This window comes from Thermobia domestica, chromosome 17, assembly GCF_964235325.1.
Source record: "Thermobia domestica chromosome 17, izTheDome1.hap1.1, whole genome shotgun sequence".
Taxonomy (NCBI): Eukaryota; Metazoa; Arthropoda; class Insecta; order Zygentoma; family Lepismatidae; genus Thermobia; species Thermobia domestica.
This window is the reverse complement of record NC_137470.1, coordinates 86,137,085-86,163,518: the sequence shown is the minus strand read 5'-3', so window position 1 is coordinate 86,163,518 and position 26,434 is coordinate 86,137,085.

The window sequence follows — 26,434 nt, the reverse complement described above, 5'->3', positions numbered from 1 at the left end:
AAAAGGTACATATGGGCATCGTCAAGGTGGTATTCATACCTTAGATTTAAAACATATTGAACGATACCCACCGTCAGTAGGAAAAAGATCGTTTAACGATTCCAATCAATACAGAACGATAATGCTAGACAAACGGCTTTCTCTATCCCCCCTCATAGAAACAAACCAACTTATAGGAAACGGAACCTCCCACTTAGGAGTAAGGATCCGTCTCCAAAATTGGTCACCGGAAATCACATAAATCCAGTTGTTAGTGTACCTGATAAGAGACAAAAAACCCCTGCTAAGGAAATTACATCTCGCGTATTCGTCTGTTCCAGGGAAACTACAAAACTCCCCTCGGAGTCTACGAATAGAATGAATGGAAAAGTCAATAGGCGTAAAAGGGCAAGACGTAAAAGAACTAAGAAAAGCAAGGTATCGTCCAGTGCTCCTGAGCTGGAACCTACCAATTCGCCTGACTTAGAAAAAGAGGAAAAGAATCTATGCAGTCTTGACCCTCAACCAGGCCCTAGTGGAACTTTGGTAGTTAGTTCTACAGAAAGTTCGAGTACAGAGATTATTCCTAGAAAGAAAAAGAATGCGTTTTATGCGACAAAATATAGCAGAAAGGACCAACACTCTGTAAAGCCACCCCTGGCCTCACAGGCGCCTTATGAGCCTGTAGAGGACCAATCAAATAGAGGACAGTTAGAAACATTAGAAAAACCTTTGACAACGCGAGGAAGTGTAAATGATCCAGCAACTCTCTCTGATCTAGAGAGTTCTGCTCAGGATCATAGTAAGAAAGAGGTCGTGCCAAACTCCTTGGGGTTAGGCGACGAACTTTTTGATATCTATCCGGACACTACCTATAAAGTACACCTTCCAGCAAATGTCCGCGTGCCGTCAAAGGCTTCGTATGACATAGAAATTACCGCACCAACCGGGAACGTGCATATTTGGGAATTTTTACCATCCAAAGGAATTCGATATTGGCACTCCTGTTTGATTCCCAGAGGTCCAGTTTTTACTGACAATGGAAATATTACTCTGACTATTTTTAATAGTTCAGATCGAACCAGATCATTGTCTAAAAACCTTTATTTAGGGAAACTTGTTCCCCAGGTCGAGTCCTTAAATGACGAGACGGACAAGGACGTACAGGCAGTTAATCAGATCATACACCTTACTAACAAAGATGAAACAGACGACGTGGAAGTCCCTGGACACCCCTAGAAAGTCCCCCAAACAAAGGAAGAATTAGCTCAAGTACTAAATATTGGTCCAAACTTAAACCCAGAAGAAAGAAACCAGTTGCTGGAATTATTGATGGAATTTAGGGATGTTGTAGCCTGGGACAAGTCTCGTCTGACTGCGGCTACCGATAAATTTATGTGCCCTTTAGAGGTCATTACAGATATACCTGTTTCTCACCCCCCATATAGAAAAACACCAAAACAGAGAGAGATAGTCGCGGAAGAAATCCAGAGAATGTTAGACAGCAATATTATCCGGGAAAGTAAGAGCCCATATTCGGCACCAATTGTGATAGTACCTAAAAAAGATGGCTCCCCGCGTATATGTACGGACTTTAGAGGGTTAAATAAGATATTAAGGCCAAATTATACGCCAGTGCCGCGCATAGATGAGATACTAGCGTTCTTAAACGGGACCAAATTCATAAATACTTTGGACATGCAAAATGGATACCATCAAATGCTTATCCGTCCGTGCGATATAGAGAAGACTGCATTCATCTGCAGCCGGGGAAAATTCGAATTTTTGAGACTACCATTCGGCCTAAGCACGGCCCCGGCCCTTTTTCAAAATATGATGAATGTTATATTTGGTGACATTATGTGGAAGTATGTAATCTGTTATTTAGACGATTTGGTTTGCCCTAGTCCTTCCTTCCCAGCTTTAATAGAAAGAACGAGAATTATTTTATCTCGACTCCGGGAGGCCAACTTAAAACTCAACCCTAAGAAATGTTACTTTGGTTACGAAGAAGCCTCGGTGCTTGGTCACATCGTCGGTAGACGAGGTATTTGTGTAGATCCCGCAAAAACGGAAGCTATATCAAAGGTACCATACCCCACTACAGTCAAAGAAATACGTAGTTTTATTGGACTTTGTTCATTTTACAGAGCTTTTGTCCAAGGATTTTCTTCTATTGCAAAACCACACATTTCATTGACTAAAAAGAATGCCAAATTCGAATTTGGAGAAACCGAGAAACAAGCATGGGATACTTGACCCACTTTGACCCAAATCAGGACGCCATAGTCTATTCGGATGCCAGTCGAGACGGAATAGATGGATACGTCGCACAAATTAAAGAAGATAACAAAGAACACCCAATAGCCTATTTTTCGAAATCTTTGTCCCCAGCGGAGCTCAACTACTCCACGGTTGAGCTTGAAGCGCTAGGAGTTACTAACAAGTAAACCTTACGTTTGGGTGAATCGAGTTGCTGACTGAGACACATATGAGAAAGTAGTACTAAATGTGGTCAGTATTTCAGTGAAGTTGTAGGTGCGAAGCTCCAGGGGTTTAGGAGATACAGCTACCAGAACATCACATGGGTGTACAGAATAGTCTTCATACAGTTGGAGGTAAAAGCTCTGTAAGACCTCTTGTAACGACAAAAGGTGAATAACAAATATATGGGTATATATTAGGACTAGAGGGAAGTCAAATAGTAAGGGTATACCCGACGGTGGCCATCTTGAAATCCGCCATTCTGAATTAAAGTTAAGTTTTTAAAATAGGAATAGGGTCATGTGATACATGGTTTAAGGCGCAAATTTAATCAGAAGAACAATGGTCACGTTAATTTTGAGTTACGCACAATTGGTATAAAGTTACAGGGAAATTAAATATCGTTGCAGCATATGAATTAGTCCTTTACCCCACCTTGTAAATTTTGTTTTAATGATAATAATTAAATAAAAAGCAGGTGGATAAATATTAGGTCTATGGTAAGAGTTGCCTTGATGGCGGTCATGTTCAAATCCGACATTTTGAAGTATACAAAATTTTTAAACAAAACGCATAACAGTGATAGCTTATTAATAGCAAATTTTACCATAACTCCAACGGTATAACCATTTTTGCTTTATCATTAACCAGCACAAAATTAAATGGATCGTTCCTTACGACTACTGCTTTGACGGAATTGTTAACGACAGATGTGTCAAGTGCAACTCGATTGCCTTTGTCATGTGTGCTCACTGTGAGCAGAGCGTTTGTGCAAGTCATGCACTCTTTTCTGAACTACGTATTGATTCTATTAATTGAGGACTTTTCTGGAAAAAAGACCCAAGTTCAATTATGAATCAATTCCTCTTTGGTCATTTTTCCTTAAATTAGCAACTTGTTTATGTGATAACAAATGCTGGTTCATGATAAAGCAAAAATGGTTATACCGTTGGATTTATGGTAAAATTTGCTATTAATAAAGTGTCAATGTTATGAATTTTGTTTAAAACTTTTGTCTTCTTCAAGATGGCGGATTTGAACATGGCCGCCATCAAGGCAACTCTTACATCCACCTGCTTTTTTTTTAATTATTATCATTGAAACAAAATTTACAAGGTGGGGTAAAGGACTAATACATATGCTGCAACAATATTTAATTTCCCTGTAACTTTTTGCCAATTGTGCGTAACTCAAAATTAACGTGACCATTGTTCTTCTGATTAAATTTGCGCCTTAAATCATGCATCACATGACCCTATTCCTATTTTGAAAACAACCTTAATTCAAAATGGCGGATTCCAAGATGGCCGCCGTCAGGTATACCCTTACTATATGACTTCCCCCTAGTCCTAATATATACCCATATATTTGTTATTCACCTTTTGTCGTTACAAGAGGTCTTACAGAGCTTTTACCTCCAACTGTATGAAGACTATTCTGTACACCCATGTGATGTTCTGGTAGCTGTATCTCCTAAACCCCTGGAGCTTCGCACCTACAACTTCACTGAAATACTGACCACATTTAGTACTACTTTCTCATATGTGTCTCACTCAGCAACTCGATTCACCCAAACGTAAGGTTTACTTGTAAGACAATTTTGCATTTCCACTTTTTATTGGCAGATCGTCCTTTTATTGTTCGGACTGATGCTCAGGGCATATGTTACCTAAGAAATAATAAGATGCTAAATTCTCGTTTCATGCGTTGGGCCATCCTTTTGCAACCTTATCAATTTACAATCGAACATGTCAAAGGCCGTAATAACGTGACCGCAGATTTTTTGTCAAGGTGTCCGCTAAAGGATGAGTTACCTTCAAAATTTGGTCAAGAAGAAGATTGTGCAGACGTGTGCAACCTAGTGTTATGTCCCAAAATAGATATCAAAACAATGCAAAAAGAGGGCGATAAAATTAGAGAACTGATACAAAAGAAGAAAGATGATCCTACTGATCGTGCTCTAAAACCCTATGTTGTAGTTGACGATGTTCTATATCGAGTCATGAACAAAGATAAGAAACTAGTGATACCGGAAAAGGCTATCCCTGACATCTTACAAGAGGCCCATTCGTCTCCGCTGTGTGGAGGCCACACGGGATTTTCTCGCACTTACTCTAAAGTGAATGAACGTTACTACTTTCCTAACATGGGGAAAATAGTTAAGGAGTATGTTCGCTCTTGTGACGAATGTTAGAGGGTGAACATCCCTAGAGAAAAGAAACAAGGGTTTCTTCACCCTTTACCTGTAAAAGAGGAATTGTTTTCCCGCTGGAGTTTAGATATTTTTGGCCCGCTACATAGTAGCGCAGGCTACAGTTATATCCTGGTTATGATAGAATATCTTAGCCATTTCGCAATATTGGTACCGCTATGAAATATGAAAGCTCCGACAATGGCTAGAGCCATGTTGGACGAGTTAATCACGCGGTTTGGCCCCCCTAAAGAGATATTGACGGATAGAGGAACGAATTTTCTCTCAGCGATAATGGCCGAACTAAATGACTTATTTGACATTAAACATGTTCGAACTGCAGCATTCAAACCGTCAACAAACGGGCTGTGTGAGCAATTTAACTCTGTCATTGCAAACTTTCTAACTAAATACACGGCTAAACAGCCTACTAAGTGGGCAGAATATGTCCGATTGTGTGCATATGCTTACAATATATCAACCTCACCTATTAGAAAATACTCCCCATACGAGATTGTCTTTGGTCAAAAGGCAAGATTTCCCACTCAGTTGGACACCCAGTATCAATTCACGAAAATACAGGAACATCAGAAACAACTCAAGTTAATCCGTAAGTTAGCCCAGGAGGCTATGACACATGCACAGCAGCAGACTAAATTACGAGTTGATCGCACTAGACAACCTATTAAGCTAAAAGTTGGTGACTTAGTATTGTGTAGAGATTATCTACCTAAGAAGGATATTTCTCCTAAGTTGACACCCAAGTTTATGGGACCGTATTACTTAAGGAGTATTTCTCCCACAAATGCCTGTAAAATTGAATTAGTAGCAAACCCTAACCACACTCAGATTGTAACTATTGAAAGGTTAAAGAAGTATTTCCCCCGAGATAACTCACGCGAGCTGGAAGTTTCTAGCGATAGTGAGGACGAGGAATGTTAAGCGTAACATATAGGTCGCTCATGAGACCTAGTCGCCTCAATTTAGACAAATTAAAAAAAACAGAAAAAACTTGAAGTATATTATTTATTGAGTGTGTCGAATATCTCATATATCACATACACCTCTAAAAAGTGGAGTACACGTAGTCAAACATGACCTCTGGCATACCGGAACACGTGCATACAGTGCTATAGATAGAGCCTAAAGGTATACATTGGGAAATTGTGAAAAACAAAAACTAATTGTATACTCTTCAACAGTCAGAAACAAAAAGTTACTTCCTGGGATCCATTCCCCCTCTCCCTTCGATGCTGTAAAAGACATTAGATACCCATGGCCTACTATGGATAATAGGCACTCATCTTAGTCGGCGGCGCTACAATTGATCTGAGGAGCAAATAAGTCATTTTTAGATTTAGGGCCCTATCATACCTATTATACCTATCATACCTACCATACCTACCATACCAAGACGCGTCACAGGAAAAGTTATGTCGAGTTGATACCTAAATGAATGTTTTGCCAACATATTGGGATGAATATTTTTTTGTTCTTTGTGTGAATGTGGCCGGCCACGAATGAGTTACCCTTCTTTTTCTCCTATAAGACTCCCAATATGCTGACGAACACAGAGAACATATAAGGAAAACAAGTGTTGACATAGCTGAAAAGAGAAATTGTTATTAGTGAACCGAACATTTATACATACATGCGTAGATACCTGTATGATGTATACTCAAATCCGACTTTAAGTATACGACGTTGCAGCTGCAAACTCCTCATCCACAATATAGGAATCCATCCGTTGCCGTCGCCTGATTATTTTAGTTTCTTTCTCTCAAGAAACTCGCCGCTCTTCGTGACTAAGAATGCATTACCCTGGAAAATAAAGCAAAGTCATTATTGCTAGTTTTTGTTGCACAGCTACAAAAACTTACTCCTACTTATGGTAAATGCGTTAATGGTTCCGTGTCGCGTTCATTTGACCTGGGATGTCTGTTCGTATCAAAGGAAAGGGAAGCTTGTTTCCCCCCACCAGATAGTTCCTTAGGCTACTCCACACAATGCCTTCCCCGTTTGTTTTCGTTGAGCGATTATTATTTTTTATTTTATTTTTTTCCGCGTAGTTCGGGCGAGAAGCATATGGGTTACTTTAAAAAAAAACTAAACTAAAATAAAATAAAATAAAAATAACAACCAAAAATAAGGAGAAATACGCCTTTGTCTCTGTTATGCTTGCTGCTGCTGTGGACTTCGTATCCATAGATATGAGTGAAAATTTTCTGCGACCCTTTCTGGGTGAACACAAGTGACCCTATGCTGCTGTACTGCCGTGTCGTGACAAAACGCTGTAACTTTGGCGAAGAAGTTTTGCGAAAATGAGCCTTAAAGTTTTCATCCGAAAATGTGATCTGTATCGTGTAGAACCAGTGTAACTAGGCAATAATGGTCAACCAATCAATTTTCACCAAATATAATCACACAACATGCATTTACGTAACATTACATGTAACCACGTGTTTCCAAAGTCAAGATACACTGGTTCTACACGATACAGATCACATTTTCGGATGAAAACTTTAAGGCTCATTTTCGCAAAACTTCTTCGCCAAAGTTACAGCGTTTTGTCACGACACGGCAGTGTAAAAATGGCCAATCTCTTAGCAATGACCAATCTATTGGCAAACTACGGCAATGTACTAGCATAAGGTATACATTTACAATTATATATGTAACGGCCATTCATTTTTTTAAAAAAAGAATGTAAATAGCTACCTGTGTACTATACTTCGCTACCTTTAGTTAGTAAGATTACACTACCTTTAGTTATATTCATGTTGACTTATGATCAAGAATTAACAGTGATGCTCATTCTAGAATAATGTTTTCAATTATAAGAGCATTAATAATATTTATCAAAATACTAGATAGTATCATATTGTATCATTATTTCATTGTGGCAAGCTAAACTTAGGTTAGTGTTAAGGCTACCATATGTATTTCGTAAGCATATTGGGGTAGATCGAGCCCCCCCCCCATTTGGTAATGGGCTAGAACCCGCTTATTGTAACTAACTTGATTATAATACCATCGACATGTTAGGTAAAGTAACGGTTAAAATAAATAACATCGTTGTGAGCTATAGTAACTTCCCAGATGTTGCCCTACCACTACACCACTATACTCGTGTTTTCCAATCATCCTTGTGTAACTGCCTTCATACTAGTTAAAATCTTGGCTTGGTTTGTTTAAAAGGGCACGCAACGCTGATATTACAACGCAGAGTGGTACTAAATCACGCTATCACTGGTACATTAAAATTATAATAATAATAATAATAATAATAATAATAATAATAATAATAATAATAAAACATTGGAAGAGAATCATTACGTGTATAACATCTCGTAATGAGGTTCAATAATCGAATAATAGAATCTTTCATAAATTACAGGACACATATTAAGGATACTCGAGCTGTGTCAACTTGTTTTTAATGAATCTGGTATAAAGTAACTTAATTTGAGTCAGAATAAAACTTATGATTATACCCAACAAAAGAATTAAAAACTACAAGTCATGAGACTTTCAAAATTTGTTGGTCCCCTCCATTAGCGGCCATGGTTAATAGGTAGAAAACACTGCATCACAACAGCGCACGGCGCACACGAACTTTAGGATATGAATATAAGAACGTCACGGTAATTATCATTTTAAGTGAAATAAATTGTCAAACTAAACAAACAAAAGTAGTACTCTTTAAAACTTAAAAGTTAATCGAATATCATTTTGCTTAATGAATTTTTTTTTAAATTGTTCGCGGATACTTCCTCAAAACCCGCCTCTCATTCAGCGTTCAAACTAAAAAGAAATCACCTATTATCAGATGACGGAAGTGAATCCAGCTGCTAACAAGAACTCAGGATGTTGTTGCGTATAGCGTCAACATCGAAGAATATATCAACATTTATAACGAGAAAATATAGAAACAATTAAAAACAAGGGAATGAAATTGCAACGAAATGAATAATAATAATAATGTTGCCAAATAGATTATCACGATTGGGATACACCGTAGTCTCTGTTAAGCAATTGGTTCTTAACGACCTCTAGTTCGATCCCCCGATGGATCATTTCTTTTATCTTATATCTTAATTATCGCTCCGCACGAGCTCAAGTTTATAATCGAATTGGTTATGTGTAAGTCGGTTAGAATCAAATACTTCCAATAGAAACTTAGTTCACCACATATCATCACTATCTACATTAGGGGTCCCGAGTTCGAGACCCGGAATGTTTGTCAAAATTAATATCATTGTCAAAATGATCTCACTTTCCGGTATTTATTGGCAGTTACGCAATTGTATCCAACCTTGAACGGAAACAGATAAGTCTGAGATCGAAACCCGACTCACGCACTTGTATGCGTGACACACTCCAAACTATAGTAAACATCGTTTTTGTCTTTCCTTAAGGAAACACTTACTAAATTCACAGGTAATGAAAAACGCACTTCCTATAATCACTGTTTAACTACGACTTTGGTCACTATCTTTCGTTGTGGCTTTCACTTAATTCAGTAATAATAAAAATCGGTTTGGGATACTCCCAGGATACGAACTTCGACTTCGTTGCACACTAGGGTTCTGCACTAAACTAGGATTAACACACAAAGGCTAAACGAATTGGTAACTTAAAGCGAAGTAATTGAAGACACATGCTTCAAGAAGAATACAATAACAATTCAGGGAGATAGTACTTACCCCGTAACAGGAGTACTCTCCTTATTGTCTTTGGAGACGTAAGTCTTCCCTTCTCCTTCCTTTGCGTTCTTCGAGCAAAAGATGATACGTATACTCCAACAAGCTGAAAAATATGAACCACAAAGTTAAGAACTTATTTAAACTCCTTTGTTACTATACCTAAAAATCAGATACATTGTAACTATTACTTAAACCCAGTAAAGTTTTAACTACCAAGTTCTTTAAATTTCGACTAATAAGTAGACGGGACACTATGAACATATTCAAGTCCCCGGATTCAAGCTATAATACTATTTTTGTGTGTGAGAATTTTTCGTTTCAGACCTTTCCTTTCAGAAGCCTAACAGCAGAACCTGCCCAGGTGAGAGAAGTGAAAGGACCTGCGCATTGGAAATAACTGAGTATTCATGTTCCTTTTTATATTTTTGTTAAAAGTTATTAATTTTTAATCATTTGCTTATCAATTTACTTGGAGATAACTGACTATTCATTTTCCTTTCTTATGTTTTGTTATAGGTTAAAGTTAATATTTTCTTAATCACTTGAATATCAATTTACTTCAAAAAAGGAATTGGACATTCTCCTTTGTTATTCTTACTAAGCTACCTACAAAAGGATGCAATATAATGAACAAATCATATTGTGCCCAAGATAAGACTGCCTCCTCTGAGGGCCTCATTTGTCAATAATTAACCTTATAGGGCTGCACCAAAGCTCAAAACCCTACGACATTAATCCAAGAAATTAATAGTAATCGAGATATCGTATTAAAAAAAGAAAATCAGCGTACAATTGTGAATAAGATATGCACGTTAACTGAGAATTTCTCAATGCTTGTTATGACCTATTGTGAGATACGTCTTATCTTGAACACTATGGGTACACAAGGTGTAATAAAGTGTACAACTAGAAATGAATTTCAATTATGAAATTTTACATGTCTAAAAGTTATATCAGTTTGCTTGAGATATTTTAATTTTTAGTTCAATCAATTAACATAAATTTTGAGATACTTTGGAACTAATTTTCCTAACTGGCATACTTGCAAAGGTATAAATAAATTTAATTAAATCTTGTTGATCTAAGGTCTGCTATTTAGCCCTATGGTTCACGAAGTTACTTAAAAGCATTGCATCAACGTGTTAAGTTTTATCTGGGTTAAAATTTTTTTTTAAAAAAAGGGGTAGATAATATTAACATTTCAAGGTATAAAAGACCGTATACAACACACTTTTTATACTTATGCATAGCCACTCGAACGACTGACCAATCTTATCCTTTAAATTAGAAATAAATACAAATATACTTATCTGACAATGCTAAGATGTCCCTGGTCTGAAGCCGGCAACTGCGACAGTATACTAGATGTGTCCTCTCAGTTGCGATGCAAAAGAACCCTTTTTCTCCTCTCTCTCCGGACATTCGTCAGCTGAGCTGATAATTTACAAGCCACATATCATTATACCAAGCCGTATAATTAGCTAACTTCCGCCACGCTGGCTCAGTTCAAACTTCCTTTTAACACTCTATTCCTCGACCTGACTACATCTGAAAACAAAATATACGGCAAATGTATGTGAATAAGGCAATGTATTGCCTATATTGTAAAGCACCTTGGATTTACTCACCATATGATTCATCACCCATTAATCATTGCAGTAAATGAAAAGTATATTTTAATAATCCACTTTCCTCCATCATTATTATTCCACTCACGAAGAAACAAACCAAGTTGGTAAATCAATCCATTTGTGAAAAACTTGTTCTACCATGATGTTATCTTTATCTTCGCATCATCACCGCTCAAACACAAGAGGCATCCTAATAGTAATGTGTGGTCAGCGCACATACACTTATTTCCAGACTTCTGATCTAATTTGTTCATGGTACAAAATGGATTCTTAACCTCATAGTGATATTAATACAATCATATACATTATTTACACAGGTATCTATGCCTAGACTCTGACGATGTGTGGTCAGCACACTCAGGATAGTTGAATGAAAAACATTTTTCTTATTCGATTCCCACTTTCAGATAGCTCATTATTGGTAACCTTCGCAGGTTCCATCAATCACTATACCCTTCCTAAAATTGATGTGTGGTCAGCCCCGTTAAATATATATATATATATAATGAACAAATACAAGAAGGATTCAGTGGACTTCCTATATAAACAAGTACTCTGCATAAGCCCAGGGTTATTATGTAACGCATTAATGTAAGTTAATAGTCTCTTTGATTGCAGATCTCTATCCATTGCCTTCCCAGTGTGATGTCTAGAGTAAGGCCCCCCGCACAGTCCTGGTATCTGGAGGTAACCAAGGATCCAGATCACAGCCTGTCCGCCCCATCCAGGGCTGATCCAGAGGGACGATATGGAAATCGATTATTGTTATTGTTCGATCCATCACTGTTTGCTAGTGGACAACAGTTATCTATAATCTGAACTCCCGTCCGGATACAGAACTTTCTCTGTGCCACAAAATTTCTAAACTTCTGCAGTGACAAGGAAATCTCTTTTATCTACAGACAGACTCCCATTTACCTACATCAGTTCATTGCTTACAGGTGAAAAACTCTTCTCGTACCAGTACAAACACGAAAAATTTGGACAAGTGACAATACTCAATGTAAATGTAATAAAAACTCTTTCAAATCAGCGTTGTGACAAATCATAAGAAGATTGTAACAAAAACTTTTTCAAATCAGCGTTGTGACAAATCATAAGAAGATTGTGACAACAACCAAACAAGCAAACGTTAAGAGACATTAAAACTTTTTCAATATATGAAATAACTCAATTTCATTGTAATAACCACGATCTAATGTACCAAAAGCCATGGAAAGTTATTGTCTGAATATATAATATAAATTCCTATTAATTGGTCAAATGTAAGCACAAGAATTCGTTCAGACAATTAAAGAAGCATATATGTGAGTATGGTAATCGACTCTCCACATTTTCATTCCACTATGTTAAAGACCGTAATTTTTGGAACCTCTGCATGCCTATCTTTTGGCAAACACCGAAGCGAAAAAGAACGAGGAAGTATTTTATTAAATCATCCATTGCACATTGAATTTAATCATATCTGCATTCGACTGTTGCTCAACAACAGGATACATACATGCCACCATGTATGTCGTCTCTATGTAGAATTATTCTCCGAATAACTAAATCACGTACTCTATGTGTTTAAGATTTAAAAACAAAAAAGTTCACCACAAACGGAAACCTATGGTTGTTATCAGTCAAGGTTAGTTGAATTAAAAGAAAGAACGGAACATACTTCCGGTGTGTTTAAAAACATATCAACCATAGCTTATGTTGTGGTTAACTTTTGTGTTTAAAATCTATCCTATAAAACAACAAGAACCACCAACATGATGGAACATGATGTAACTTTACTTCTTAAATTTCCTTTGTAACCAAAAGAAATCCCTCTCGATTTCGTTTTGTATTTAAAAAAAGAGACATAAAATACGAATGCTAAGACCAAAAAACTCCTTTTAATAATAATAAGAATAGGAATACTAACAATACTAACCTATAGACCCCCCAACCATCCCCCCTAATTATAAAGAAACCTTATACAGCCCCCTCTAAAACATGTACTATAGTAGGTCTATGGCAGTATGTAACCTTCGTGTGTGGCAATAGAACAATGGATTGCAGACAATTACCTATTGTATTCATAACAGTGAAGCACCAGCGGGGCGCCCGGAGACAATGGGTGGAAAGTATAGTTTTATAGAAATACACTATTGTTTAAATGACATATGATGACAGGTAATGGTTGTTGTACTATTGTATGTATAGTAGCGACATAAAAGAGAATAATAAAAGAGAAACCTTGGAAACTTGTTGAACAATGCTAGCTTGTTATAAAGAATAATAAAAGAGAAACCTTGCAGGTGTATGTAAAGAGAAACCTTGCAGCTGTATGCGTTAAAGAATAATAATTTGGGTGTTGAACAATAACGGATTGTTATAAAAAAGAGTTTTTAACCCGGCGGCGGCGGAAACGCGGACGCGGCGCGGGAAGGCGCGGGGGCGCGAACGGAAAATACCCGCGTGCGCGGGCGCGAGCGCGTGACGTCATTTGAAATTTTTATTTAAATATTGGTTTTAAAAAATAGGCATGTATAGTTTTGTTAGCGATGGAGAACCGTCAGTTTGTAGAAGACGTTGATGTGAAGCATAAGTTAGACGGTGAGAATGAATATCCAGATTCTCCAGATTGTACATTTGATGAAAATGAATTAGAAAGATATGAAAACGATAATATAAAAGTTTATGCAAGTGATAGTGATGCGGGAATAGATAATGAAGTGTATGAATTTTCGCAAGATAAGTCAGATTTTGAGGCGGAATCAAATGACGAAGTGGTATCAAATGTGGATACGCCGCCATGTTCACCTGATTTATCAGAATTAAGTTGGAACTGTGAATGTGGTGTTAACTATGTGGATGTGAACTGTGTAAGAGATTGCATTGCGAAATGGAAACCAAATGATTATTTAATATGCTATGCATGTTATTGGGATGATACATGTGAATGGTCGCATGAATGTTTTTATTGTAATGAAGACGTTTTAGACATTCGTGTTTGGTCTGTGTTAGTGAATCCTCGTGTACAGGAGGAATTATTTGATATTTATGCAGAAACACATACAGTTATTACAACATTAACAAGAGATTATTTTAATATTACATTTGGTGAACTATCAGTGGATGTGAATGTACGCAAAGAACTTTTAAGTATTTTCCTTGAAAAAGACAGATCGAACGACTATAGTGAAGTGTGTTAAGAAAACGTACTGTACATAATGTATTTAGAAAATAATTTTTGTGTATCATGTAGTGAAGAACATATTAGTGAAGTTTGTGTTTTAAAAACTATAAGTGCATACTTACGTATTAATAATAATATTTCTTGTGAACATTGCTTGCTGCATCTTGAACATCAATGTTTATTTCACGATGATATTGGAACTTTTGCTGTAGGATATTTATCCAACGACATAACTGTTATTGATTTATATGAAGTGTTTGAAGAACACCATAGTGAAATTTCAAGTATAAACTTTATACGCAAAACGCGTGAATGTTTAAAGAACACTGAATTTGTTGGACAAATTATACCATTTTTCTTAGAACGTAAACATAAAATTTCACCATGTGTTAATGAATACATTATTGACATACAAGGTTTTAAGATTTCAAATCATGAATTTATTATACGTGAATTTTGTTTAACTGCGTGTGATGATACAGTAAATTTGCATTGTTTAATAAAATCACCAGTAGAATACAATATACTTCCATTAGGTTGTCAAAAACAAATTGAATGGTTAACATTAAACTTACATGGATTAACTTGGAATGATAAATGCGGTTATACTGTATCACACATACGTAACCTTATATATCAACTTTGTAAACAAGATGCAACCTTTTATTGTAAAGGTGCAGAAAAAACACTTTGGATTAAAAATATTTTTGCACTAGCTAATGTTATTGATTTGGAAAGTAAACAGTGTCCACCATTAAACACAATGCATGCAAACGTATTTAATGATTATTGTGCTTCTTATGAACAAAATATTAAACTTGAGAAAAAATCAGGATGTGCATTTCGTAATGCACAACAGTTATGTTATTGGTGGAAGTTTCAACGTACTATAACATTAACTAATGCATTTGCAAAGTTGTAAAAAGAATATGATATGTTCTTGTAAATAAAAATACAAGATTTTCAATTGTAAATAAAAAATTTTATTAAACTAATCTACTTGTTTTTTCTTTTTTTCATTATATTGCTTACATGATTGAATACAATTTTATCATTTTGTTTAAGATTATTTTTTTTGAACAAATTTAAACATTCGTTAAAGCTTTTCTTTCGTACAATATGATGCAGAAAGTACAACACAAATTGTCCACACAAGATTGAATTATCATCTTGATATGCGGAACTATTTGTAAAATATATTTTACAATTTTTATTTAAAAAAGTTTTTATTTCTTTTGGAAATGGTAATGCTAGGCTATCGAAGTAGTATCCTCTTTGATTTTCATCAATGAATACACACACCCAATGTGTGCCACCTGAAGATGAATTGCTTAAATTTATAATAAGTCCAGCCGGTGGTTGTACAGTTTTTGGTATTCTATCAATAGGATAAATGCCATGCACATTTGCACCAGTAACTTTATCACGAAGTAACACTTTTATTAAATCATCCGTGTACATAACTTTTGTTTTTTAAATTCACATCACTTTACATCACTTTATACGCGTATATGTTGGAAGACCTAGTGGAGTATATGGAATATTCTCATAAAACGAAATAACATGTTTAAAATATTCATGACAGAGTTTTTTATAACTTTTCCAATAACGATGAATGGTGCTAACGCATAAAAAATACTTTTGACAATCTTCATAGTATGATACCTTGCAACTCTGTGAATAATCAAGCAAAAATATTACAATATATAATGTTTAACACACTTTGTACCAGTAGGACACATGTAATTCATATGCTTAGAAGTGAACAGTTATACTTCTTTTATTAAAATGATACTTTTAAAAAGTATTATCAGTATATATATTTCTATCTTTATCAATTTGAATTAAAGAATCAAACTGAGCGTAAACAATACATGTTATAGGCTCAGTTAAATTTTCAGAAAAGGAAACTTTAATATTTACAGGCGCATCACGCACAAGGTCCCAAGTACAATCATCTAATGTTGCTGTAGGTGATAGAATAAATGCATAAAGAGTATAGCCGTGTGGATATTCTTCAGGAGTAATAGTATGTGCATCATCTTTATAATATAAACCAGTACCGGAAAACAGAGAATTGTAACTTAGAAGGTACAAATTGTTTTGAAAATCGGGGGTGAGGGGACTGGGAGGAAAAGATTTTGATCCAACTTGTAGCTGCAGTTTGTTAACGTTAAAGTGTTGAAAATGAAATGGATTTAGTTCAGATTTTCCATTAAATGCCGAATTGGAAACAAACCCGATAACAACACCTTTAGGTACGTTACCCAGAAAAATATTATCAAGATTGTATGAATTAACGTTTGCAGGAATAGTATATGATCTTGTTTGTACTCTTGTAAGGGGATATTTTGCTGTTTCATGATTCATATTAGTATTGATTTCCATTGCTAAATGAGGTGCAACATCAATTCGACGTATATGTAGAGTAACATCTTCAAGTTTTACTTTATAAGAAGTATTTGCAGGAGATAATAAACAAAAAGCATCTTTACTACGATGTAATTTTATACGAAGACCTACTTTATTTACAAGTGCTCTTGGTAATCCAGCAATATCTGTATACAGACGACCATACATTTCAAACGATTTACTATTTTTAATATAATTAGCACGTTGTTGAAAGCCTACATTAGCATTACCAATGCTATCAAATTGTTTAGCAGTATCTTTATACCACATACCTAATTTCAAATGTGTATCAGAAGCATCACGGGAATAATTTAATAATGTTTCAAGGTACGCACGATAAGGATAAAATCCTGATGAAGAAGTAATTAATTTATCATTTAATGAAATGTCAATTTGACTAAATAATGAATGTAGGAAATTATTTGTTGGTGCTACAACATCAGTGTCAGCTAATGGTGTATCATCAGGTTTTGTAATTTTACAACGTACGTAAAGATAAAGATATGCAGTATGAATAAATTCTCCTGTTTCACCGGGAATAAAAAATTCAATAGGTCCATCAGAACTTAATGTTGAAATTGGACGGTATTCAGCATTAAAGCAAGATTCAATTGCAGTTTGTGTCATTGGAGTACTAAATAAATCGAAATCATTGGTACAACATTCCACACTGTTTGAATTAAGTAGTGCCATTATGAAAATATATCTGTAACACGACTTATTTTTCTTTTTACTTTTCTTTTGCTTTTGCTTTTGTTTGTACGCTTACGTTTAGTTGGAGGTCCAAAGCGAACAATTGCCGGAGCTTTACGCTTGCGTGGCCGTCTCTTACCACTTCCAGTTAATAACTGACCAACTTTGTTAACAGCTTTTGTCTTTAATGTTTCACCAGCTTCTTTTACACGTGTACGAACAGATTCTTTAAATGGTTTATCTTCTAATACATCACCCGCTACTTGTATTCCCGTTTGTAATGCTTGTCGACCTAAAGTTTTTGCACCCTGTTTAAGAAATGGTAATGCAAAACGAAATAATCCTTGAAAGAAACTACCTATACCATGTCCCCGTTGATATACAGGTCCTGAAAAGTATGGGATACCATGTCCGTAATGCCGTCTAAATTTCATGTTTAAAATATAATTAATTAATTACTTTTTATTAGGAGAGCGCTTAAAATGAAGTGTAACACTTAGTGTCCCAGAACGAAATGGCAAATTTCGTCCTGCATGGTCTTTTAATAGTATTTCAATACTGTTAAATGAAAACTTTGCAAGTGCTAGATAATGAATATCTTGAAATGTTAATGTTTTTACTTTACCGTATTTTACATTTGATGTTGTTGCAATACGTAATAAAGGTGCTTTTGTATCACCTAAAAACTGATATTGTATGATATCAGTATAAATAAAAATTTGATGAGGATATCCAATATCAACATACGGTTGTTTAAATCCACGTTTATACAAAACAAGATCTTTATGTTGACGAAGTCCTAATTGCATTGCTAATGTTGCTGATAATAAGGCATATTCAACACGATCACTACAATCTACTTGTACAATATTTGATAAAGAAAATTTTATATCTTTTGATATTTTATTTAATTCATCAATGATATGATGTGCAGAGTGATAATATCCACTTACAATTTTACCTTTTTGTGCTTCTTCATTTTTTATTTTATACCACATAACATTTTCTCCATCGTTAACATTATAACATGTTAAAGGAACATGTAATTCACTTAATCCTACATGCCAATCGGTTTCTGATAATTGAATATTATTTTTTAGTTGATTAATAAAATGTGATGGACTATTTGTAGGATATACATCAGTACTTGCGTTTGATACAAGTGTAAGGTAAAAACTATCATCAATACTTTCAGAAATCATTTGCGTTTAAAGTGAAGTGTTAAGTTTGAAGTTCCAAATTGAAATGGCAATTTTAAACCGTGCTCATCTTTTAAGTTTACTTCAATCGTGTTAAAATAAGATTTTACAACTTTAACATATTGTGGTGTGTGAAATAGAAAACATTTTACATCTCCGTGCTCAATATTATAAGCACTAACTTTACGAAGTACTGGTCCAATATTTTCTTGTTGTTTTACAATATCAACACAAACATTAAAAACGTTTGGTATATTATATTCTAAATTGCATGGAAATTTTGCACGTGTTACGCTTGGAATATCTTCATTAACTGGTTTTACAAAAACAGCATCTGTAAACTCTGTTGTATTTTCATTTATAAATCCCAGTAAATGTTGCAATCCGCGTGTCATTCCAATAACACAAAAATCTTTTAATTTTAAAGAATGTCTAATTCCAACTTGATTTTTATTTTTATAATATTTTAACATGCGTAATTCTTCAGGAATCATTTCTAAAATGGATGTAATAGAAGTATAGTATCCTGGTGTAATATCAACATGTACAATTTCAAGTTCATCATTAACGATGGTTTCAATTACAATTTTTTCATTTTTACCTACATTATAAAAACTAAAAGGAACATTAAGTTGTGTTAATGCAACATACCATTCTCCTTCACTTAAGTGAATAGGTTGTGCTAACTTTACTATAAATGAAGAAGTTGTATTATCAGTAAAAATTTCACTACTAGCATTTGAAGGAAGAGTAACATAGAAATCATGTTCTATCATTGAACTCATTTTGAAGACTGAACAGAATTTGTTTTAATCCATGAATTCATACTTGATGGATATCCCAACCACTTTACATACATCATATCTTTTTTTCGTTTTAGTACTTTTTCAATTAAAAATGTTTTGTTTGAATTTACATTTACTTTTTGTAATTCTTCTGTGTAAAATATTCCTTTAATTTCCTCATCATTCCAATCTTTTAATTTATATGTAATAGGATTTGTCGGAATACATTTATCAACAATAAAAATTTCTTGTGACCATTTTGGTAAATATCCCTTTTCTAATTTATGTTTATATTTACTAACACGCACATAATCACCAGGGTGAAATTTACATGTTAATTTGTTTTTATTCGTTTTATCACCGTACAACGTATTCAAAACTTGATCAACATTAGAGTAATTTACATTTGCCGGTGCCATTTTAATACTACTATGATACGAATGATTATAATTTTTTACAAATTGATCTAAGACATCTATATAACGGTATGTATTTTTAGCCGTAAAATAACGATATAATTTTTCTTTTAATGTCCTTATAAAGCGTTCAGCTAATGCACATTTAATTTCTGAATGTACACTATAATGATTAATTTCGTATTCTTTAAATAAACGTTTTACATGTTGATTATAAAATTCTGTACCTAAATCCGTTTGTACATTAAACACGGGTAGTTTAAAATTTTTTAAAATTTTTTTGATTGCTTTTGCCATTTCAGGACCTGTTTTTGTTTTTAAGGGAACACAATACGCATACCGTGAAAAAATATCGATACAACATAATATATACTTATAATTTTTGTTATACTTTGCAATATTTTGCATATCTGCTAAATCCATTTGTAATGTTTCATTTGGTGCACTAACATAATATTGTTTACGTTCAAATACTTTACGTGCTGGTGCATGTAATGTATATGCATCTTGAGATGCTAACCAATTTTTAATTTTCTTTTTTGATAATTTTGTTTTTCCTTGTAATGTTTTAATACTTGATAAAGAAGCAGGATTCGTATAATCATAATATAATTTTGACAATTTTCCCATTTTTATTTACATTTTATATTCTTTCCAGTTTTTAAAAATATTTGTTACTAGTGTTGGACTTTGTGATTTTTTAACTTTGCTATGTGATTTCACTATAGGAGTAGAAATAAATTCACGTGGTACATTAAGATCATCCAATAAATTTTTAAATTCGTGAATGCCTATAGGATTTCTTGAATATTTTCGTGTACGAACAACATCATTTATTAAATCAATAATATTAGAACCTGGTATTATTTTTCCTTGAATACGTACTGTTCCTGATTGATCCCAATGAATTTTATCAGAACTTGTTAACTGTTTTAATAATAGATCTGTTTTCCTTCGTTGTGTTTTTGGTACTGATTGTAAAATGTCTGATACAAAGGGTAAAATAGAATTATTTTTTTCTTCTTCTTGAGATAATAATGATGATGATGTTTGAGGAACATCTTTTTCAATAATAGGTAATGTAATTGGATTTTGTGAAACTGATGAAGTATAATTTAAATATTGTTGTAATGCTTGCTGATACAATTTCCATTTTTCTTCAATACTAAGATTACGACGTTGTAAAATACTATTCATTTCTTCATCTAAACGCGATTGATGTGAATCTATTGATTTTATATTGGCATGCATTTGTTGCATTGCATTTTCAGGCACTAATATCATTTTACGAAATTCCGACATACTTATCTTCCAAACAAACTACTTGCTACTGCACCAAGTAATGGTCCTAAAATTAATGGTAAAAATGCCCCACCTTTCTGTAATAAAATTTTCTTTTTCTTATTAAGTGCTGTACGTTGTGCAGATAAAGCACGCAAGATCTTTTTATGTCTACGTAAACGTTGCTTCTGACGCGAATTCAACGGAATGTTTCCTTTTATTGTGTTTTTAGCAACTTGTGAAATAGTACGTATTAAATCACCAGATGCATGTCGTATAATTTGTTTTCGCTTTGCGCTTTTGCATTTGCACAAAGCACGGAGAGTATCAAAGTGTTGTTTCACCTTCAACATCTTGAACTAAACTAAACGTAAATGATTGAATTACTGTCTTTTACATTTGCATATACATGCAGTGTTTCATTAGGAAAAATATTTGTACGTAATCGTAATGCATCATTTGTTTTTTGAGTCAAGTCAAATAACAAATAAGTGTGAGGTTCACGTGTTACATCTTCGAACACATTCACAACTTGCTTACTATATCGTGGCATAATTTGTCTTGCTAAATATTGTATTTGTAATTTATCACGAGGATTTTTAAATACTATAATATAATGTGCATTTAAACTTATATCACGAGCATGTTTTCCTTTTGGAAATAAATTTTGAACAATAAATATTACTGTTAATTTTTTATGATGTGCATATTTTGTAAATAAGTTTGCAACATCACCATTGGTTTCAGACATTAAGTCATCTAATATTAATAATGAATTTTCTTGTATTTCAAAATTATTCATATCTGGAATTCCTTCTATAAATCGAATTTCTGAACTTGCATCTAAATTTGGTATGACTGCACCATAACACCAAACAATTTCATTAAATTTCATAGTAAACATTTGATCACGTTCATTTAATAATCGATTTACAAAACATGTTTTACCTGCACGTGAAGGACCAGCAATTAAAATGGTTGATGGATGTTGAAACTTTAACATCTTGTATTAAACTGAATGCATACAATAGATACTTTACTTTATATACACTCATTCACACAATTAACAACATAAATTAAAATTAATTAAGAATAAGTTAAACAATAAACATTAAAGCTTGAAATGACTAGAATATGAATGAATGACTAGAATAAATGAATGACTAGAATGAAATGTATACTTTGGTTTACAATGTATAAGTTTGCTCAGCAAACGATGGAATAAATAAATAAATAAATAGTCATACTCTACTAATGATCTTTTAAAAAAATAAATAAATAAATAAATAAATAAAAACAATCACTTATAAGCCAAGCTAAAATTATCATGATACATATCCATGAGGTAAACTTTTTGTCTTTGGTATTGGTTCGTCACTTTGTGTATCGTCAATACGTTTACGTTTTTTGTTTACCTCTTGGTGTGTTTTTGTCTCTTTACGTGAAAAGATAGTGAAGCCCTGTTTCCGCACAATACTATTTGGATTTTCTATAATTGTACAATTAATATTTCCTGTCACTAATCCATAGAAACTCTCAAAGTTTATTCTTTGAGAGGTCCTATCATTTAGTGTAATTCCCCGAATTTTGAAAATATTCCGAAATTCCCCTGCGGCATTTTTAAGCCGAATACTATAATTTTTTGGCCCTAATCCTATAAATGTTACAAACTCCCACCCTTCTTCAATTTCATCAGTAAGATCACCCAAATAGCTGCCAAGCTTCAACGGAGGTTCCCTATCTTTTTTACACGTAAACATAATACTGTCTGTGTCACAATAAATTACGTCTTCAGGTCCTACAGTCACAAGTAAATCATATAATTGTAGCCTGGCCCATGAAGTAATAAAACCGGCAAGGACAACATTGGAAAATTGCAGAGGTACATTTTCGGTTTCCAAGTCTTTATATGTTAGAATAAGATGTTCATCACCAACTGGAATAACACTATGAACCTCATATCTCGGTGTAGCAAGGTACCTATGGAACTCTGCCCCACTATCAATAATTACACACTGTGTCATATCTGTGCGCTGTCCCCATTTTCCGTATAAGGAATTGAGGTACAACTTCGCGCATTGTCTAAGTCCAGGGTTCGTCCTAATATTATCTTTATTTAATTTTATGCCTTCGTGAGCATAGTAATCGTCAATATACTTATCTTTGTCTTCTTCAGTTTTACACCAAGCAGGATAGCCTGAAGCTTCCTGCTTCATCTGAAGAAACGTATTCACATAGTCCCGGAATAAACTAGGTGAATTCCGATCTTCAGAACCCATGAGTTCAAATTCCCATATTTCATAAATTTTGACGATTTTATATCCGTTTTCAAGAGCACGGTGAAGCTCTGGTGTACAAAAAGTTCCAGTTAATGCGCGTTCAGTATCACTATGTGTGCAATTATCAATAGTTTCTCCTTCCATACATAGCCTACAAAGTCCAAATATTAATCGGCTTTGTGCTACATACGGTAAGATGGGAAAAAAGAGTTGTTTAGGAGCCAATACAGTACATTTTACAATCCCATGAATTTTTCCCACATCTGGGAAAACCGGCCCCTTATGCACCTTAGGTGCCCCCACCGGAAGAGGTTTCCTTGCCATGACGTAGGGGTATAACGATGTAATATCATAATAAAGAATGGATTCATCGTCCGCACAATTCACATAAGAACGAAATACTTCAGTACGGCCTCCGTTGTAGCAACTCTTAGGAATAAGAAAGTCGGCAGTAGTATCACAATGTTCTTTAAGGAACTTTTGTAAATCTACATCTGTGCGTACTTTATTATCCCAAGAGCACTCCCATATTTCATACAAATTCATTTTTAGAATTTCTGTGAAATATTTTCGCCGGATTTCCGTATGTTCGTACCTTTTTTCAAATGTGTTGTACGGACCATGTGCATTATCTATTATGGCATTACGGTTATTTGGAAAACACGTTTTACAGGCATGCCAGTAACATCCCATAAATTCGAACACGGCATTAAGCTCTGCATTGTATCCGTCAACATTATACCTTCCAAAAGATTGTTCTCCGTTTCGTCCAGCATGCTGGATTTCTATACCCAATTGGTGTTCCATATACTTTAGCCATTTCATTGCTTTTTCACTGGTTTTTGTTTTATAATGGTACCCCAAAGGTGGTATAACAGAAATACTTTCTTCTGGAAGATATGATGTACGATATGTTTGCATGGCTAAACTTGCAATCGTAGACGATACTAGAAAACATTGTAATCCACCCGTTTTCTCTTCTATGATATTACTAAATTTAATAACAGCTTCTGTGAGAATTCTCACATCATTTTCACAGTACTCCAGCATTTCCTTTTGCAAATTAAATTGCTCTCCCAATTGCACCCGTTCTTGGTGCCATCCCTCCAACCGCTTTCTTTCATCACCAGTTCGCGATTCAGGATCATAGTACTCTATTCCGGGATATGGTCCTACATAATTTTGGTTCTCTACTGTGTTAAACAAGTATGGGAAATCTCCCTTCTTTAAATTTTCTGAAAGGCCTAACGTTTTTGGTAATTTTGATAATTTTACACCAACAAACAAATAACTATCTCTAAAAATGATTTTATTATGAATAGAAATACTAAAAATCTTTTGACCCTGAATTAAAGTTTTTGGAATAATATGCTGGGACTCAATGAGAGATCTCAAACAGAAAATGCTATCAAAACGACTACCATTATGACTTATGACACATACTTTACTAAATTGGGGTCTATCTAATAAAATATGTGTAATAAATTCATCAATGGTTTTAAAAGAAAACGAGCGGTTACCGTTTTCATCACCACATGTACTGCAGGCTTCATCAATGCCGTTATTCATACATTTATGGCATACATGTCTAGCACATACCAAGCAAACAACGTGTTCCCGCTCCCCACGCTCATTTTCCGGTTTGAGCATGGTTTCTACGTCAAAGACAATATAAAGAAACCTCTTGATATGAGTAGGTTTTACTTTCTTCACATAACATGAGTGACCTTCCTGTACATGTTCACGACACGTACTGCAAAAGTATTCACCACATGTATGATCAGATTTACGTGTTCTTAAATCATAGAATGCATTACAGTTGATGCAAACTTTCACATATTCACACACATTCTTGCCAATTTTATTACCTTTTAAGTGATTGTCGAAACATTCACCCCTAGTAAAATATCTATTGCATGCATTGCATTTCATTTTATCCATCGTAACATCAAGTTTATGCATATGTTCACAAGATGAACACATTAACTCACACTTATGATAACGATTCAAACCATTAAAACCCTTTAAACAATGTAAACAGTACTTTTCTTTTCTTAAAAATGACGTTATAGTACGAATAGGACGAAAATGTCCAATAGTTCCTCTTTCATCATAATAAATATAGATGGGTTTTGCATTTTGTAACTCTGGTCTTTGTACTTGTGTTTCCGGATAACGTACTCTAAATTCACGTTTGCTTTCGGGTACTTTTTCATAAATAATAATTTGATAATTTGGAGTTAAATGTTTTTCAAATAATTCTACGTCATTAAAATCGCAACCATCTTTAACGCTAACACCTGCCTCAGTACAAAGCTTAATTGCTCTACCTTTTAATGTATCTCGAGTTGGATCTGTTAAATGAGTCAAATTTCCACGTGTTTCGGTATGCTTTGCTATACCCCAAGCAATACTTTTAGGTAAACAAAGTTTGTCATTATCGGTTCCCGGAAGCTCAACCAAATGTTGTACTAAAAATTCATTTAGCGGTAAATATTTGTTTAGTGTGGAATTATTATCTCGTGTTTTTGCAGCACCAAACATGGAATTTACTATATGAAATCGAAAGAGGACATGATTACCTAAAAGGAAGTCTTCATTACTATTTAACACTCTAGTAATGGAAGCTAAAACGGACTTAGCAGAAATGTCTTTGCGGCGTCTCCATGGAACATACACTGCTTTCTTATCCTTACTATTGGAGGAATCAATGTACATTCCAACAAAATCATTAGGTCTCGCATTGTTTAGTACATTATCCAATGCGAAGTTCATTAGGTTTTCAATATAGGCCGCAGGATTTCTAATTTCTTCATTTCCCATTGGCCTTACCGCAATTTCATGTCCCACTAAGTTAAACTTAGTGAAACTTTTTCTGCTTTCATGTACTACTTCGAAATTACCTTCCCCTGTATTTTGAACATCTGTATGTCCGCTACGTTCACTTGGAGGAACGTAACCGGAAGTACTAGGTTGTGGAGACCCCATTCCGTAACCACGAGTATCCCGTGAACATTGTACACTTGATACCTGTACTTCATTATTTACAACATCCACAGGATTTTGTCCGTTTTCACATAACTCGTTTAATAAAGCCTCCACATAATCAGATGTTCCAAACTCATCGGGATTTACTAAAACTGCGGAATTTTGATTTGTTTGTGTACCATCTGCTGCTTCATTTTGTATTTGTTCATTAATAATTTCAT